The sequence below is a fragment of the Ammospiza nelsoni genome, chromosome 14 (assembly GCF_027579445.1).
Source record: "Ammospiza nelsoni isolate bAmmNel1 chromosome 14, bAmmNel1.pri, whole genome shotgun sequence".
Taxonomy (NCBI): domain Eukaryota; kingdom Metazoa; phylum Chordata; class Aves; order Passeriformes; family Passerellidae; genus Ammospiza; species Ammospiza nelsoni.
In genome coordinates this window covers 19,138-35,782 of record NC_080646.1, presented here as the reverse complement: position 1 = coordinate 35,782, position 16,645 = coordinate 19,138, and the positions used below count along the sequence as shown (strand labels likewise).

General features: G+C 46.2%; 1 long non-coding RNA gene across 1 annotated transcript; it reads left to right on the top strand.

The window, feature by feature from the left end:
* Nucleotides 1-2,619: 2,619 nt before the first annotated feature.
* On the top strand, nt 2,620-3,429 carry LOC132079758 (uncharacterized). Its single transcript, XR_009419453.1, has 2 exons — nt 2,620-3,037; nt 3,172-3,429. It is a non-coding gene; the product is annotated as an uncharacterized LOC132079758 (long non-coding RNA).
* The last annotated feature ends 13,216 nt before the right edge of the window (nt 3,430-16,645 follow it).

Genomic DNA, 16,645 nt, shown 5'->3' with positions numbered 1-16,645 from the left:
AACAACAGAGGAGAAGGCAAGACGACAGAAGGGAGGGTTGGTAAAGGCAACACGAGGAAAGGGAGGGGCAGACAAGGGGTCCAGGCAAGGCAAGGGGAGGCAGTGGAAGCCAAGATAATGGAAGGAAATGGAGAGGTAGGCCAGATAAGGCAGTACAAGGCAACGGAGGGGTTGTTACCTGAGCTATCCAGCTGCAGGGTAAATGTTCAAAATAAACATTGGACCCTCAAGGGAAGAGTCTGCAGGGTGCCGCACCGGTCCCGGGGCCCCCCGCCCCGCGGGTGCCGCCCGCAGCTCCCGCTCCATCATCCCCACAGCCCCTGCGCTCCCCCCGCCCCAGTGACATAACTCAGGTTTCCCACAGGGTCCGCATGATTTGCGGAAAAAACTCCACAACTAGTAAAAGTCGTGAAGTGGGTATGTATCTTTATTCAGCGTCGGACGCATGCAGGATAACTCCTTAAAGAACATGCGTGCAATCAGAGAGTCCAAACTCCCCTTTTTCCCCCAGCCTATTGCATATGCATTAAGTTTTGCAATAGGTTCATGCATATTCATCGCATTACAATTAGTTAATGTCAGTCCTTGAGCAGAGAGCTCGCTGTTTGTCAGTTGTGTCCTGCAACCTCAGTTTTGGCTTGCTTCTTATTTCAAGGTCCAAGGGGCCCCTCTTACCTTCCTCTAGCTTGGAAGCTCACATTCCTTTCACCTTGTTTGAGACAATTTTGAGAGCTACAGCCTTTTTTGAACACAGCAAATTTAACAGACTAAACAACTTAAACAATTCAAAACAGCATATTCCACTTAAATCTGAAGTTGATTTCTAACCCAAGTTAATTCCTAACCTCATGTCTCATTTGACAGGAGATGAAGGATTTTTAGGGATTTTTTTTTAGGACTATTGAGGGTAATTTTAGGACTTTTTATGAGTTAGGGTATCTTTAGGGCTTTTGAGGGAATTTTAAGGTATTTTTTGGGGTAGATTTTTTAGAATTTTAATGAGTTTTGGCGTAGAAGGAAAGGCAAGTCTGGCACCCCACAGTTTAAGGGGCAGACGAAGAGCTGTGTAGGGAAGGGAACACCCCACATGACCTTTTTTCACCTCCTCCCCCGCTCCAAGGTCTAGCAGCCCCCCACGCGACCAGCTGCTTTCAGAGGGTTACCCAGGCACACCTGCACAGGGAGCTGCTAGTCCACAGGGGCTAACGGGGGTATCCCAAGCATCCCTCTGGGAGCTATGGTTGAAGCATCCAGCAGGGACTAGGGAGCTGCTAGGCCAACCTGGGCGTAGAGCATCACTTTGAGAAAATGCCAAGGGAAGAACCCTCTTGCCAAGGGGCAGCACCCGAGCAGGCTAGGCAGCATGTACTACTGATGTACTACTTAGTAATCACCAAGGAATAATTACATAAGTTAACAGCAAATTACCCAATTTAGCTAGATGTGTAACCTTAACACAAAGTTTTATGTTTTACCAGTTTTCTGTTCTTCTGCTCCAAGTAGTTGTTGCAAAAAAGAAAGCACTGTTATTTTTCTGTAGAGTTTTCTTCTATAACAAGCCCTTTACTGCCCTTGAATCTGAGCCAGAGAAGCCAAACAGCTGCAGCTGCTCTGAGGGCTTGGTGGGATTCGCCCCCTCCCTTTTCCTGGGTGCCATGGGAACGAGAGGCGAGCACAATCAGGGGTATATTAACCCCAGCCTTGGCTGAGGAGCTTCATTCCCTCTCTGGGATGTGCTGGGGTAAGAACTCTCCTCTCATTTCATTGAGGAGGCTCTTTCAGCTTATCTCAGCTTGTTTTCAGCAGGTGTTTCTGGGCATCTAAAGCAATAGAGGCTTGGAAGAGACTGAAGAAAACAGCATGGAATACAGGGAGTATTTAAGTTAACAATTTCGGGTTTTGTGTTTAGGGGTGGTAAAGTGCATTTGCAAGTTCTGGTGTTGTTCTTGTTTTGTTTTTTATTATTTTTTAGGAGGAGTAGATCTTCCAGAGGCTCCCAGTTCTGTCAAGTATAACACTTTGTTCAGCAGATTCATCATGTTGTCACAAGAGGGATCTGCCTAGTGTCAAAGATGATGTTTGAGATTGAGGCTTCAGGCGAGTTAAGGGTTGTGACTAGGAGAGGGAGGGTGAGCAGGTATCCAGGTAGGAGTTATTGTGGGTGGGGGGAGATTTGAAGGCAGCAGGGTGAGAAAGGCTGTTGATTTGAGGACACATTCCCCCCCCCCCCCCCCCTCCCCCGCCAAGAGACTTCTCAGAAGCCTAGCAGAGGTTTTCACATGTCTTAAAGCACACAAGGTGATCCACTGCACTCACAGGAATGCCATTTAACTTTGCCTTTCTCTAACCCAGGTGCCACCCCTAATGAAGGCCACAGCCTTGGAATCAGGATGAAGCTGGAGCCTGAAGGAGCCAGGCACACTCAGGAGAGGGCAAGTAGCTGCCTTGCTGGGATTAGGCCCACATAACTCTGAACTCACACTTTGGTTTTGGTTTTCTTTATTGTAGCTGACCAGAGGCTAACAGGTGATCATGGGGCCCTCCGAGGCAGACTCATTGCAGGTGCAACATGGATTCCCATCACCTATCATCCAAAAGATAAGTTGGGGGCCACGGCCTGGAGATGGGAGAGTAGCAGGTTGGGAATCCCTGGGACAGATTTAAAAATTGGCATGTATGTAAGCATGTCGCCTTATATTGTGTGTACTTACACTCTATGTGGACTTGCACTGTATGCATCAGCTTATATTGTGTGTACTTACACTGTACCACTTATGATCGCAGCTGCCCTGCCCTGGCACGTAGTCACAGTTAGGTAGAACAGTTATAACAACTTTACTGTTCATCTGTCTTTCGTGGGATTTTGGGTAGAAAATTTATCAGTCCAGAGTGGGGACAAGTCCTAGCTGTCAGCCACCTGTTGACCCTTCCTGTTGTCTCACAGGTCCTCGTGGCTGCTGTTTTCCCCAGGATCTGCCATTTACCTCAAGGAGCGGCAGCCAGAAGATGTGTCAAAGCACCTTCTTCAGCATCTCAGGTAAGGGCCACAGTGAGCATGTAAGTGGAAGGAGTATGTGTGAGAGCACGTGGCTGTGTCTGTCTGCTCGTCTCTGTGTGTGTGAGCGCATGCTGACTGGATTTAACCTTGTGTGTGTGACTTTTGCTTTCCAGGTTTTGCAACTCCTTGTTAAATTTAGAATAAAAAATCCCCAGCTGCCTTCCACCCTGGCTGGTTTTTTTTTTTGGTCCCGGCCAAGTAAAAACCCAGAAAAATACCACAAGATAGGCTAGAAAAGAACCAAAAAACCAAGAAAAAAAACCCAATATGGGTGAGAATACCGAGAAAAAAACCCCCAAGATGGGCAAGAAAAAAATGCAGAAAACACCCACAGAAAACCAAGAAAAAAAACCCAGGATGGGCAAGAAGAATCCCAGAAAAACAATGCTACATGGACTAGAAAAAACCCAGGAAAAACCAGAAAAAAAAACGGAAAAAAAAGGGAAAAAAATCCCAAGATGGGCAAGGAAAAAAACCCCCCCAAAAAAAACCACAAGATGGGCAAGGAGAAGATCCACAAAAAACCCAGAAAAATCACAGAAAAACCCCCAAGAAGGGCAAGAAAAAACCCAGAAAACACCCACAGAAAACCAAGGAAAAAACCCCAAGATGGGTGAGAAAACTCCCAGGAAAAAAAACCAAGATGGACCAGAAAAAACCCTTAAAAAACCAAGGAGAAAAAAAAAAAAAAAAAACCGGAAAAAACCCCAAGGATAGGTAAGAATACTCCAGAAAAAACCTCAGAAAAAATCCGCAAGATGGGCAAGAAAAAACCCAGAAAAAAACACAAAAAAACCCCCCAAGATGGGCAAGAAGAAATCTGGAACAAACACCCCAAGACTGGCAAGAAAAAACGCCAAGATGGGCAAGAAAAAGCCGACGTAAAACCGGCCGCAAAGCGCGACTGTCGTAAAAGGTGCCGTAAAGCGCGACTGTCGTAAAACCGGCCGTAAAGCACGACTGTCGTAAAAGGTGCCGTAAAGGGCGACTGTCGTAAAACCGGCCGTAAAGCGCGACTGTCGTAAAACCGGCCGTAAAGCGCGACTGTCGTAAAAGGTGCCGTAAAGCGCGACTGTCGTAAAACCGGCCGTAAAGCGCGACTGTCGTAAAAGGTGCCGTAAAGCGCGACTGTCGTAAAAGGTGCCGTAAAGCGCGATTGTCGTAAAACCGGCCGTAAAGCGCGACTGTCGTAAAAGGTGCCGTAAAGCGCGACTGTCGTAAAACCGGCCGTAAAGCGCGACTGTCGTAAAACCGGCCGTAAAGCGCGACTATCGTAAAACCGGTCGTAAAGCGCGACTGTCGTAAAACCGGCCGTAAAGCGCGACTGTCGTAAAACCGGCCGTAAAGCGCGACTGTCGTAAAACCGGCCGTAAAGCGCGACTGTCGTAAAACCGGCCGTAAAGCGCGACTGTCGTAAAAGGTGCCGTAAAGCGCGACTGTCGTAAAAAGGTGCCGTAAAGCGCGACTGTCGTAAAACCGGCCGTAAAGCGCGACTGTCGTAAAAGGTGCCGTAAAGCGCGACTGTCGTAAAAGGTGCCGTAAAGCGCGACTGTCGTAAAACCGGCCGTAAAGCGCGACTGTCGTGAAAGGTGCCGTAAAGCGCGACTGTCGTAAAACCGGCCGTAAAGCGCGACTGTCGTAAAACCGGCCGTAAAGCGCGACTGTCGTAAAAGGTGCCGTAAAGCGCGACTGTCGTAAAACCGGCCGTAAAGCGCGACTGTCGTAAAAGGTGCCGTAAAGCGCGACTGTCGTAAAACCGGCCGTAAAGCGCGACTGTCGTAAAACCAGCCGTAAAGCGCGACTGTCGTAAAAGGTGCCGTAAAGCGCGACTGTCGTAAAACCGGCCGTAAAGCGCGACTGTCGTAAAAGGTGCCGTAAAGCGCGACTGTCGTAAAAGGTGCCGTAAAGCGCGACTGTCGTAAAACCGGCCGTAAAGCGCGACTGTCGTAAAACCGGCCGTAAAGCGCGACTGTCGTAAAAGGTGCCGTAAAGCGCGACTGTCGTAAAAGGTGCCGTAAAGCGCGACTGTCGTAAAAGGTGCCGTAAAGCGCGACTGTCGTAAAACCGGCCGTAAAGCGCGACTGTCGTAAAAGGTGCCGTAAAGCGCGACTGTCGTAAAAAGGTGCCGTAAAGCGCGACTGTCGTAAAACCGGCCGTAAAGCGCGACTGTCGTAAAAGGTGCCGTAAAGCGCGACTGTCGTAAAACCGGCCGTAAAGCGCGACTGTCGTAAAAGGTGCCGTAAAGCGCGACTGTCGTAAAACCGGCCGTAAAGCGCGACTGTCGTGAAAGGTGCCGTAAAGCGCGACTGTCGTAAAACCGGCCGTAAAGCGCGACTGTCGTAAAACCGGCCGTAAAGCGCGACTGTCGTAAAACCGGCCGTAAAGCGCGACTATCGTAAAACCGGCCGTAAAGCGCGACTGTCGTAAAACCGGCCGTAAAGCGCGACTGTCGTAAAACCGGCCGTAAAGCGCGACTGTCGTAAAACCGGCCGTAAAGCGCGACTGTCGTAAAACCGGCCGTAAAGCGCGACTGTCGTAAAAGGTGCCGTAAAGCGCGACTGTCGTAAAACCGGCCGTAAAGCGCGACTGTCGTAAAAGGTGCCGTAAAGCGCGACTGTCGTAAAACCGGCCGTAAAGCGCGACTGTCGTGAAAGGTGCCGTAAAGCGCGACTGTCGTAAAACCGGCCGTAAAGCGCGACTGTCGTAAAACCGGCCGTAAAGCGCGACTGTCGTAAAACCGGCCGTAAAGCGCGACTGTCGTAAAACCGGCCGTAAAGCGCGACTGTCGTAAAACCGGCCGTAAAGCGCGACTGTCGTAAAAGGTGCCGTAAAGCGCGACTGTCGTGAAAGGTGCCGTAAAGCGCGACTGTCGTAAAACCGGCCGTAAAGCGCGACTGTCGTAAAAGGTGCCGTAAAGCGCGACTGTCGTAAAAGGTGCCGTAAAGCGCGACTGTCGTAAAACCGGCCGTAAAGCGCGACTGTCGTAAAACCGGCCGTAAAGCGCGACTGTCGTAAAACCGGCCGTAAAGCGCGACTGTCGTAAAAGGTGCCGTAAAGCGCGACTGTCGTAAAAGGTGCCGTAAAGCGCGACTGTCGTGAAAGGTGCCGTAAAGCGCGACTGTCGTAAAACCGGCCGTAAAGCGCGACTGTCGTAAAACCGGCCGTAAAGCGCGACTGTCGTAAAAAGGTGCCGTAAAGCGCGACTGTCGTAAAACCGGCCGTAAAGCGCGACTGTCGTAAAACCGGCCGTAAAGCGCGACTGTCGTAAAAGGTGCCGTAAAGCGCGACTGTCGTAAAACCGGCCGTAAAGCGCGACTGTCGTAAAAGGTGCCGTAAAGCGCGACTGTCGTAAAACCGGCCGTAAAGCGCGACTGTCGTAAAAGGTGCCGTAAAGCGCGACTGTCGTAAAACCGGCCGTAAAGCGCGACTGTCGTAAAACCGGCCGTAAAGCGCGACTGTCGTAAAACCGGCCGTAAAGCGCGACTGTCGTAAAACCGGCCGTAAAGCGCGACTGTCGTAAAAGGTGCCGTAAAGCGCGACTGTCGTAAAACCGGCCGTAAAGCGCGACTGTCGTAAAAGGTGCCGTAAAGCGCGACTGTCGTAAAACCGGCCGTAAAGCGCGACTGTCGTAAAACCGGCCGTAAAGCGCGACTGTCGTAAAAGGTGCCGTAAAGCGCGACTGTCGTAAAACCGGCCGTAAAGCGCGACTATCGTAAAACCGGCCGTAAAGCGCGACTGTCGTAAAACCGGCCGTAAAGCGCGACTGTCGTAAAACCGGCCGTAAAGCGCGACTGTCGTAAAACCGGCCGTAAAGCGCGACTGTCGTAAAAGGTGCCGTAAAGCGCGACTGTCGTAAAAAGGTGCCGTAAAGCGCGACTGTCGTAAAACCGGCCGTAAAGCGCGACTGTCGTAAAAGGTGCCGTAAAGCGCGACTGTCGTAAAAGGTGCCGTAAAGCGCGACTGTCGTAAAACCGGCCGTAAAGCGCGACTGTCGTGAAAGGTGCCGTAAAGCGCGACTGTCGTAAAACCGGCCGTAAAGCGCGACTGTCGTAAAACCGGCCGTAAAGCGCGACTGTCGTAAAAGGTGCCGTAAAGCGCGACTGTCGTAAAACCGGCCGTAAAGCGCGACTGTCGTGAAAGGTGCCGTAAAGCGCGACTGTCGTAAAACCGGCCGTAAAGCGCGACTATCGTAAAACCGGCCGTAAAGCGCGACTGTCGTAAAACCGGCCGTAAAGCGCGACTGTCGTAAAACCGGCCGTAAAGCGCGACTGTCGTAAAAGGTGCCGTAAAGCGCGACTGTCGTAAAAGGTGCCGTAAAGCGCGACTGTCGTAAAAGGTGCCGTAAAGCGCGACTGTCGTAAAACCGGCCGTAAAGCGCGACTGTCGTAAAAGGTGCCGTAAAGCGCGACTGTCGTAAAAAGGTGCCGTAAAGCGCGACTGTCGTAAAACCGGCCGTAAAGCGCGACTGTCGTAAAAGGTGCCGTAAAGCGCGACTGTCGTAAAAGGTGCCGTAAAGCGCGACTGTCGTAAAACCGGCCGTAAAGCGCGACTGTCGTAAAAGGTGCCGTAAAGCGCGACTGTCGTAAAACCGGCCGTAAAGCGCGACTGTCGTGAAAGGTGCCGTAAAGCGCGACTGTCGTAAAACCGGCCGTAAAGCGCGACTGTCGTAAAACCGGCCGTAAAGCGCGACTGTCGTAAAACCGGCCGTAAAGCGCGACTGTCGTAAAAGGTGCCGTAAAGCGCGACTGTCGTAAAACCGGCCGTAAAGCGCGACTGTCGTGAAAGGTGCCGTAAAGCGCGACTGTCGTAAAACCGGCCGTAAAGCGCGACTGTCGTAAAACCGGCCGTAAAGCGCGACTGTCGTAAAAGGTGCCGTAAAGCGCGACTGTCGTAAAACCGGCCGTAAAGCGCGACTGTCGTAAAAGGTGCCGTAAAGCGCGACTGTCGTAAAACCGGCCGTAAAGCGCGACTGTCGTAAAAGGTGCCGTAAAGCGCGACTGTCGTAAAACCGGCCGTAAAGCGCGACTGTCGTAAAACCGGCCGTAAAGCGCGACTGTCGTAAAACCGGCCGTAAAGCGCGACTGTCGTAAAACCGGCCGTAAAGCGCGACTATCGTAAAACCGGCCGTAAAGCGCGACTGTCGTAAAACCGGCCGTAAAGCGCGACTGTCGTAAAACCGGCCGTAAAGCGCGACTGTCGTAAAACCGGCCGTAAAGCGCGACTGTCGTAAAACCGGCCGTAAAGCGCGACTGTCGTAAAAGGTGCCGTAAAGCGCGACTGTCGTAAAACCGGCCGTAAAGCGCGACTGTCGTAAAAGGTGCCGTAAAGCGCGACTGTCGTAAAACCGGCCGTAAAGCGCGACTGTCGTAAAACCGGCCGTAAAGCACGACTGTCGTAAAAGGTGCCGTAAAGCGCGACTGTCGTAAAAGGTGCCGTAAAGCGCGACTGTCGTAAAACCGGCCGTAAAGCGCGACTGTCGTAAAAGGTGCCGTAAAGCGCGACTGTCGTAAAACCGGCCGTAAAGCGCGACTGTCGTAAAAGGTGCCGTAAAGCGCGACTGTCGTAAAAGGTGCCCTAAAGCGCGACTGTCGTAAAACCGGCCGTAAAGCGCGACTGTCGTAAAACCGGCCGTAAAGCGCGACTGTCGTAAAAGGTGCCGTAAAGCGCGACTGTCGTAAAAGGTGCCGTAAAGCGCGACTGTCGTAAAACCGGCCGTAAAGCGCGACTGTCGTAAAACCGGCCGTAAAGCGCGACTGTCGTAAAAGGTGCCGTAAAGCGCGACTGTCGTAAAAGGTGCCGTAAAGCGCGACTGTCGTAAAACCGGCCGTAAAGCGCGACTGTCGTAAAAGGTGCCGTAAAGCGCGACTGTCGTAAAAGGTGCCGTAAAGCGCGACTGTCGTAAAAGGTGCCGTAAAGCGCGACTGTCGTAAAACCGGCCGTAAAGCGCGACTGTCGTAAAACCGGCCGTAAAGCGCGACTGTCGTAAAAAGGTGCCGTAAAGCGCGACTGTCGTAAAAGGTGCCGTAAAGCGCGACTGTCGTAAAAGGTGCCGTAAAGCGCGACTGTCGTAAAACCGGCCGTAAAGCGCGACTGTCGTAAAACCGGCCGTAAAGCGCGACTGTCGTAAAAGGTGCCGTAAAGCGCGACTGTCGTAAAAGGTGCCGTAAAGCGCGACTGTCGTAAAAGGTGCCGTAAAGCGCGACTGTCGTAAAACCGGCCGTAAAGCGCGACTGTCGTAAAAGGTGCCGTAAAGCGCGACTGTCGTAAAACCGGCCGTAAAGCGCGACTGTCGTAAAAGGCCCTAGGTAGGTTCTAGATACAGTTCTAGGTCTAGTTCTAGGTGCGTTCTAGGTATGTTCTAGATCTAGTTCCGCACACTGAATATGGTCTGGGTGTGGTCTAGATTACGTTATAGGTGCGTTCTAGACTGCGTTCTAGACTGCGTTCTACGCATGTTCTGGGTTACGCTCTAAGTTTGTCCTAGAGCGCGTTCTAGGTACGTTCTAGATTGTGTTCCAGGCGCGTTCTAGAGCGCGTTCTAGATATGTTCTACATTGCGTTCTAGGTACGTTCTAGATTGCGTTCTAGGTGCGTTCTAGAGCGCGTTCTAGAGTGCGTTCTAGGTGTGTTCTAGAACGCGTTCTAGATTGCGTTCTAGGTGTGTCCTAGATTGCGTTCTAGGTGTGTTCTAGATTGCGTTCTAGGTGTGTTCTAGAGCGCGTTATGGAGCGCGTTATAGCTATGTTCTAGATTCCGTTCTAGGTGGGCGCTAGATTGTGTTCTAGGCACGTTCTAGACTCTAAATTTCGTTCTAGATTGCTTTGTATTGGGCTCTAGATTTGCGTTCTAGGTGCGTTCTAGACATGTTCTAGACTCTACGAATCTTTGTAGATTGTGTTCTAGGTGTGTTCTGGGTTCCGTTCTAGATACAGTTCTAGGTACGTTCCAGAATGTTATGTTCTGTATATGTACTAGATATGTATTAAGTATGCTTCCGGATACGGTTCTAGGTATGGCTCTATGTTATATAGAATTATGTATAATACATATTCATAATATATAATACATACAATATATAATTCTATATAATCTATATAATACTATATATAAAGTATATATTCTATTTACAAATATTAATTAGTTTCACTCCAAGTATGAATTGAATTTGGCTGCTCAGTCATGCAACAAGCCGGTCCTTCATCTGAATGGATGTGCTTGCTTGAATGCTTGCCAGTGCCTGATGGCTGGAAGGCAAATGAAACTTTCCCTCACAAAACTGTGCAGTGGTATCATGGGTTGACTGGCAAAAAATAATGTATTTTCCTATGCCCGTTTGAGTTACTGATGATTATTTTCAGATTCAGAATAGAAGCATAAATTGTCAAAGCAAAATACCAGGTGAGAATTCTCTGAGGAAGAAGGAAAAGCCAGGCGTTTTTATAATCCCTAAAAGTTTGTGTTTTGAAGAATCCAAACATAAACTTAACTCTTGAGCATTTATGTTTATACAATTCATTGTACTCACAGGAAATAACATTAGGAATTGATTACTGCTGGTATCACCCCCTTCATAGCTGTGTGGACTAAGTTGATTCCAGTCATGTACAGAACTTGTGGCATTTTACTTCTTCAATTGTAATTGTTGTCCCAACCTCAATTTGAACCTGAAATGTCACCAGACTATCCTTTTTAGGTTAAAATAGAAAATAAAATATTGGAGCCTTTTGACTTCAGTAGTCTAACTCTGCTGAGTTTTCAGGATCCATCTGTAAATTAGTTTGGCTTTCAGCTTCCACTGTCCATAACATGTTCACTGTTCATAATTTTAACTTCAGACAGGGAACTGATGTTCAGGCAAAAATGGATGGTTTAACACATAGCTCTAGATATAGCTCTAGATATAGCTCTAGATATATAGAATTAGATATAATATATATTAATAATATATAATATATAAAATATATAATTATATATAACAATAGATATAATATTATCTATAAAGTATATATTCTATATAAGATATATTTCTATGAATACTATATATTTATATACATATTTTCAACTGCTTCTCAGATGAAAATGATTCAAGAACACTCCTCTTTCCAGACCAGTGACAAAATTGGATTTTCAGCAGAACAAAACACATGTGAGCTCTCAGGTGGGGAGCTCCTGAGTCCTGAGCCCCCAGCTGATTCCAGTGCTGCCTTCTGTCTAATCCCAGCCTGTGTTGGCAACCTGCCCTCCCATTTCAGCAGAAATTCAGAGAGGTGAGCTGGAATCACTGGGCACAGCACAGTGGCTGGAGCTAATCAGCCTGTTCCATAGAGAAACCAGCTCTAGCAGAGTTATTCTGCTCCTGTGGTGTGCTCAGCTGGGCTGAGGTGAATCAGTCTGTTTGAATGGATTGCCTGGGAGCATCATGCAGTAATAGTCTCAAAGTGCATTGTCACCATATCCTTACCTGCTCAAGGAAAATTCCCTGGAGCTTTGAGTGCTAAGAACATGGAGTGCATGGAGGAATGGTTTCCTTCAGGCTCTCTGGTTTCCCAATATGTTTTTGGTGGCGACTGGTTCATGGAGAGGATGAGAAACAAGTATGATGTTCTATAGAAGAAGGTTTATTAGTTCTGTTGGTCTCTGACTATATTTCTGTTATTCATCTGTTTTAGTTAGTAATTGGACAGGTCACCTGTGCATAGGACTGGGAGTTGTTATAACTCCTCTAGGTGAGGCTGTAGCATGTTTCTTCAATCCTTGGCATAGAGAGGAGTCAATACCATGTTATTTAATGGAGGCTGAAGAGTGTTTGTGCTCCTAAAGTATTTGAGACAAGGAAGATCCTGTCCATAGTGATTTGATAAAGGACAGGGATCCTACCCTTTCTGTCTGTCAGTGCTGACTCACATGTGTTTGTTATTTGCACCATACCACTGCCTGTGTAGCTCTTAAGACCCCCTTAGGCATCCAGACACAGTCTGTATCTCAAACAGCCTAAAAATTCAATGATGGGATGAATTCTTTTGGAGACTATTTTTCTCTTATTAGGTTCCTATCTCAAGTGAACAAACTGCTTGATTTACAGCACTGTTGTTTGAGAGGTTCCCTTGTGTAGCTGAAGATTCGTGTAATTGCTACTTTGCAGCAAATAAAAAACATTTCTCTGGTTCAAACTGCAATTTGACTATTTCTGCTGTGTAGAGCCCATTATCAGAGCCTTGATGAGGCGCAGAACAGATTTGGATGAAAATGATGAGATTTGGATGAAATGGCCCTCCATCAGGGCAGGCTACAAAGATCCTCCTCTTTGAGGTATTGGCCCTTTTGATGCATAAAATGCATGAAAATTTGCTTGAAAAGTGCAAGTTGATGAGTAAAAGAGAATTCACAGTAATTGTAGTGAAATGAAAAAAGAAAACTAGGCAAAAGCATTGGAAAGAATATGTTTAATTGCATGTAGTTACTTGATGTGGGTTTCAGTCAGGGAAAAAAGGAGAAAGGAACATGCTAAATAGCGCTGGTGTGGCAATTACTCTTTGATGATTTTCTCAAATGACTGAACTTTGTGTATTATTAAAAAAAATAAAGATACAGCAACAACAAAAACAAAAAAAAAAAAAAAACCCAACCAGGAAAACCACACACACTACTTTATGTTGTAAGAACTTTGCTGTATCAGTCAAAATGCTCTGCCACGTCTTTCACCTCATGATTTTTGCATGTATAGACAAAATAAACTTTGTTTCCTGGTAATGCTGTGTCAACATGCTAGGTGGGATGCAAGTTTAATAGTTTTAACTATCAGGGTGTGAGTTAAAACATTGCCTGGGTTATCTGATAGCCTAAGCACTTTGAGATGGAGCTTCTCAGTTGAACAATTTTTTGACATGCCAGGTTTGCTGACAAACAAATCTGAACAAGTTGCAGTCTGGTGAAATAAAAATACAAGAGAAGCAGAAATAGAGGTCCAATAGAGGTGGGACAAGGTTCCTAGCACTAATTCAAATGGTTTTGTCTCTAAACAAGTAATCAGACTGTGGTGGTGTTTGAGGGTCCCCAGGACAAGGGAAAAAATGACATCTGATAATACCTCATCTTCCCTGAGGAGGCTTCCAGTAAGGAAAGGACAAATGCGGGAGTCTGGGGCTTCCCTTCTGGGAAATTGAAAATCGAGGAAGAAAACTAGATAGGGACAAAGAAAACTGATGCTATCCTTCTGATAACAGAACTGAAGTCATAAATGAATTTAGGACTGGTTCTCAGCATCTTTTAGGATTCTGTCAATGCACCTGTGACTGAGACTGGCAGTGATTTTCCCAGGTACAAAAGTACAACTTCATTTCAATGTGAAGGATTAGTCAAGGTCCAGCGGTATTTTGCTTGGGAAAAAATTCTGCCTGCTATATCTGCACCAGAACAGGCTTATTGGTGGAATTCTTTTCTGCAGATGTGGCAATTTTGGGGGGGGGCTGTTTTTGGTCCTAATCTGGATTATTTCTTCTGGTTTTTGTGATAACTTTCACAGATAGGCAGGTAACTGGTAGTATTCTCCCAGTCTAAGTAGGTTTCTAGGAAAATGGAGTAGTAATAAAAAAGTAGGCATAGCAAGCTAAGGAAAGAAAAGACCTGTAGCCTTTTTTTTTATTTCACTGTGATGGAACACCACTCAGCTGAGTAGGGAAATATTGTCCAGTTCAGACTGTAATTGAGTAGAATCTGGCTTATTTGGGGCTGAACACAAAAGTGAGGATAAATCAAGGAATTAACAAGACCAAGAGAACAGACTCTACTTTCCAAATCCCAGAGTGCCAGTGCTGGAAAGTTTATTGTAATGGAATTTCAAGCCAGGATTTCCAGGCTCAGGAGGTTTAGTTATTTTGGATGCATTTCAGATCAGCAGTGCCTGCTTGGCATGCTGTCTGCTCCTGTTGCAGCATTTAGTTTTGTGACAGGTTCTGTGTGAGAAACAAGAATGGCCCATATCAGCACACCTTGGCAGCTTTATTTCAGCTGTAGCATTTTCAAGGAGAAGTTCCACAGCTGTTATTCCTTGTAACCCTGGGCCGGTGTCTTTGCTTGAAATGGTTGAAAAGGACGTGCAAACTGAAGGCTCTTCCCCATAGAAAGGTGTCAGCTCAGCTGCTGTCGCTCCCAACGTGTGCAGAGTTACAAACACAGAGCCCTGGGGCAGCAATGCCATCAGCTGGCAGTTCAGCAGTTATAATTTACCACAGGGGATGGAATGGTTTTTTTGTGAGGGTTATCTTAGCAAGGCGCTCACTGGGGGACCCATCTGTTTCTGCTCATGTGCTTCCAAGGGTGACGTTTGCTAGCAGGGCCAAAAACCCCCCGGGAAACTGCATGTGAGCACAGTTCTCAGGCGTAACCCATTGTAACTACATTTCCTCCTGTCTGTGATCTGCAGAACTCATCTGATAGGGAGTTTCTTTCCCAGTACTTTGGGTGAGTAGACTCACTAAATCCTGCTTCCTCTGTTTCTGCACTAGGGTTCATCCAGCACTGAGTACTGTGGGAATGCGTAAAATCAGAGGGGTTTGGGAAAGCTGCAAAAGGCAGGCCTCAGAGACAGCAGAACTGTGATCAGAGCTGAGCAGCAGCCATGAGATTGGTCAGCAGAAAAACTATTTAAACTGTGGAAAAGCAAGAACAAATGGAACAATGGTCTGTGTATTAACACTTGCCTAGAATAACTCCCTAAGCTACAGAAAGTTTATCTAGCAAGATATTAGGAAGTTCTAGGCTTAATACTGGAGCTCTGTGCATTGTGTTTAAGGCTCACAAGCAGGTATTGTATTTGAAATAAGCAAGCATTGTTTAACCAAAGGTACCTGTGCTTACAGTGGTTGGATAGAGCTACTGTCAATGTGCTTTTGCTTTGTGTGATTGGGCAAAAAACTGATAAAGTGAGTTGTGACATTGAGTTCTCGGTCTGCTGCCTGGGATGTGAGCTGGTGGCATCTTCCCATTGCCGTAACCATGGAATGAGGCTGATGCTGGAAAATCAAACGGCTCAAGGCAGTTCCCAGCAGCCCTGCCCTGTTTGTGATTTGTGCACAGACCCCTGCCAGTGTCAAGTACTTGGCACAGAGCTATGGTGAGAGGCACTGTGAAACTCCTGATCTCCTGCCTTCCTGCTTCCTCCCCATTTCCCTGATCCCTGAAAGCGTTTAGCCATGACAGCACTTCTCTTCACTTTAGCCATGACAGCACTGCACTTCATGTCCTAACAAGTGTTGGTTGCACAGAGGTAGTGCTGAAACTGTTGATGGTGCTGTTATTAGATGACCCCTGACACCAACTAACTGAGAAACTGGACACCATGAATTTCCCATTTCTCCTGAAATCACTTTCTTTCAGAAACCGCTGCACAGTCTTCCACACAACGCATTACTTAAAGGCAGAGATGAGAATTCAGGGAGTGGGGTCTGACTTCCAGCTGAGGTAATTGTGCAAGGCTACTGCCAGGGAAGAAGCGAGGCAATCCTCACTGGATTGAAAGCTGCCTCACAGTGAGCAACCCCTGAACCTGGAGAGAACATCTGAGTGCTTGTTAGGCTGCTGAGAGTTGGGTCTGACAGCTGCTCCTTGTGTGCATAAAGACACAGAAAGCACACAGTCCTGAGGAAGGGAAAGTTGGATGTTAATTGGCTCCGAGTGACTTCTGGTGCCAGGAATGCTCAGTATGGGATGATGCTGGGGATGTAAATGGCAGGAGAGAATTAATTGCATATTGTGAGTGAGGAAGGACTATGGTGCTCAGAAATGAGTTTAGCTTGTTTTGTTGGTTTTCTGGTAATTTTTCTACTTTGGGTTAATTTTGTGGTAGTGATTACGCCTAAATGTTTTTCTAAGTCTGAAATTAGTACTGTGGTTATCTGTTGAAAAAGTTCTTAGTCTCTTATCAGGTTGTTTTTGTATATATATATTTGTATATATTTATTTAAATTAAATAAATATAAGTAAAAAAATATGATACAGAAAATATATATCTATTATTATATTAGAAGGTATTCTCTCTACTATATATAATATCTATGAATAAAATAAATAAAAATATCCATATAAATATCATTAAATTTTGAAAAATAAATTTACTTCCTAAATTTTAAATCTGGTTCAAATAAAGGGGTGTCCTTGGTTTTTATTTGGTTAGAGGCAGGAGTTTTATTTTAAATAATATAAGTAATATAGAAATGTGGATCTTAAGATAGAAATATATAATAAATATATAAAGAGAAATTGCTAAAGTATGAATATAAATTTATATATAAATATATGTAAGTAATATGAAGAGTTGTAGTATAGAATATAAATAACATTATATGGGAATATAAATATAAAAATATGTAAATATAGTTTAAAAGAAAGGGAATGTTTTGGCTTTTATTTAAGTAGAGGCAGGGGTTTTATTTTGAATATTATAAGTGTTAGAGAAGTAAAAATCTTGACGCAGAAATATTTAATCAATGCATAAAAATATGTATAAAATATATAAATAACTACTCGCATCAGATGTAATATAGAATATAAATTTATTTATAACTTGACATTGGTAAAGATAAATGTATA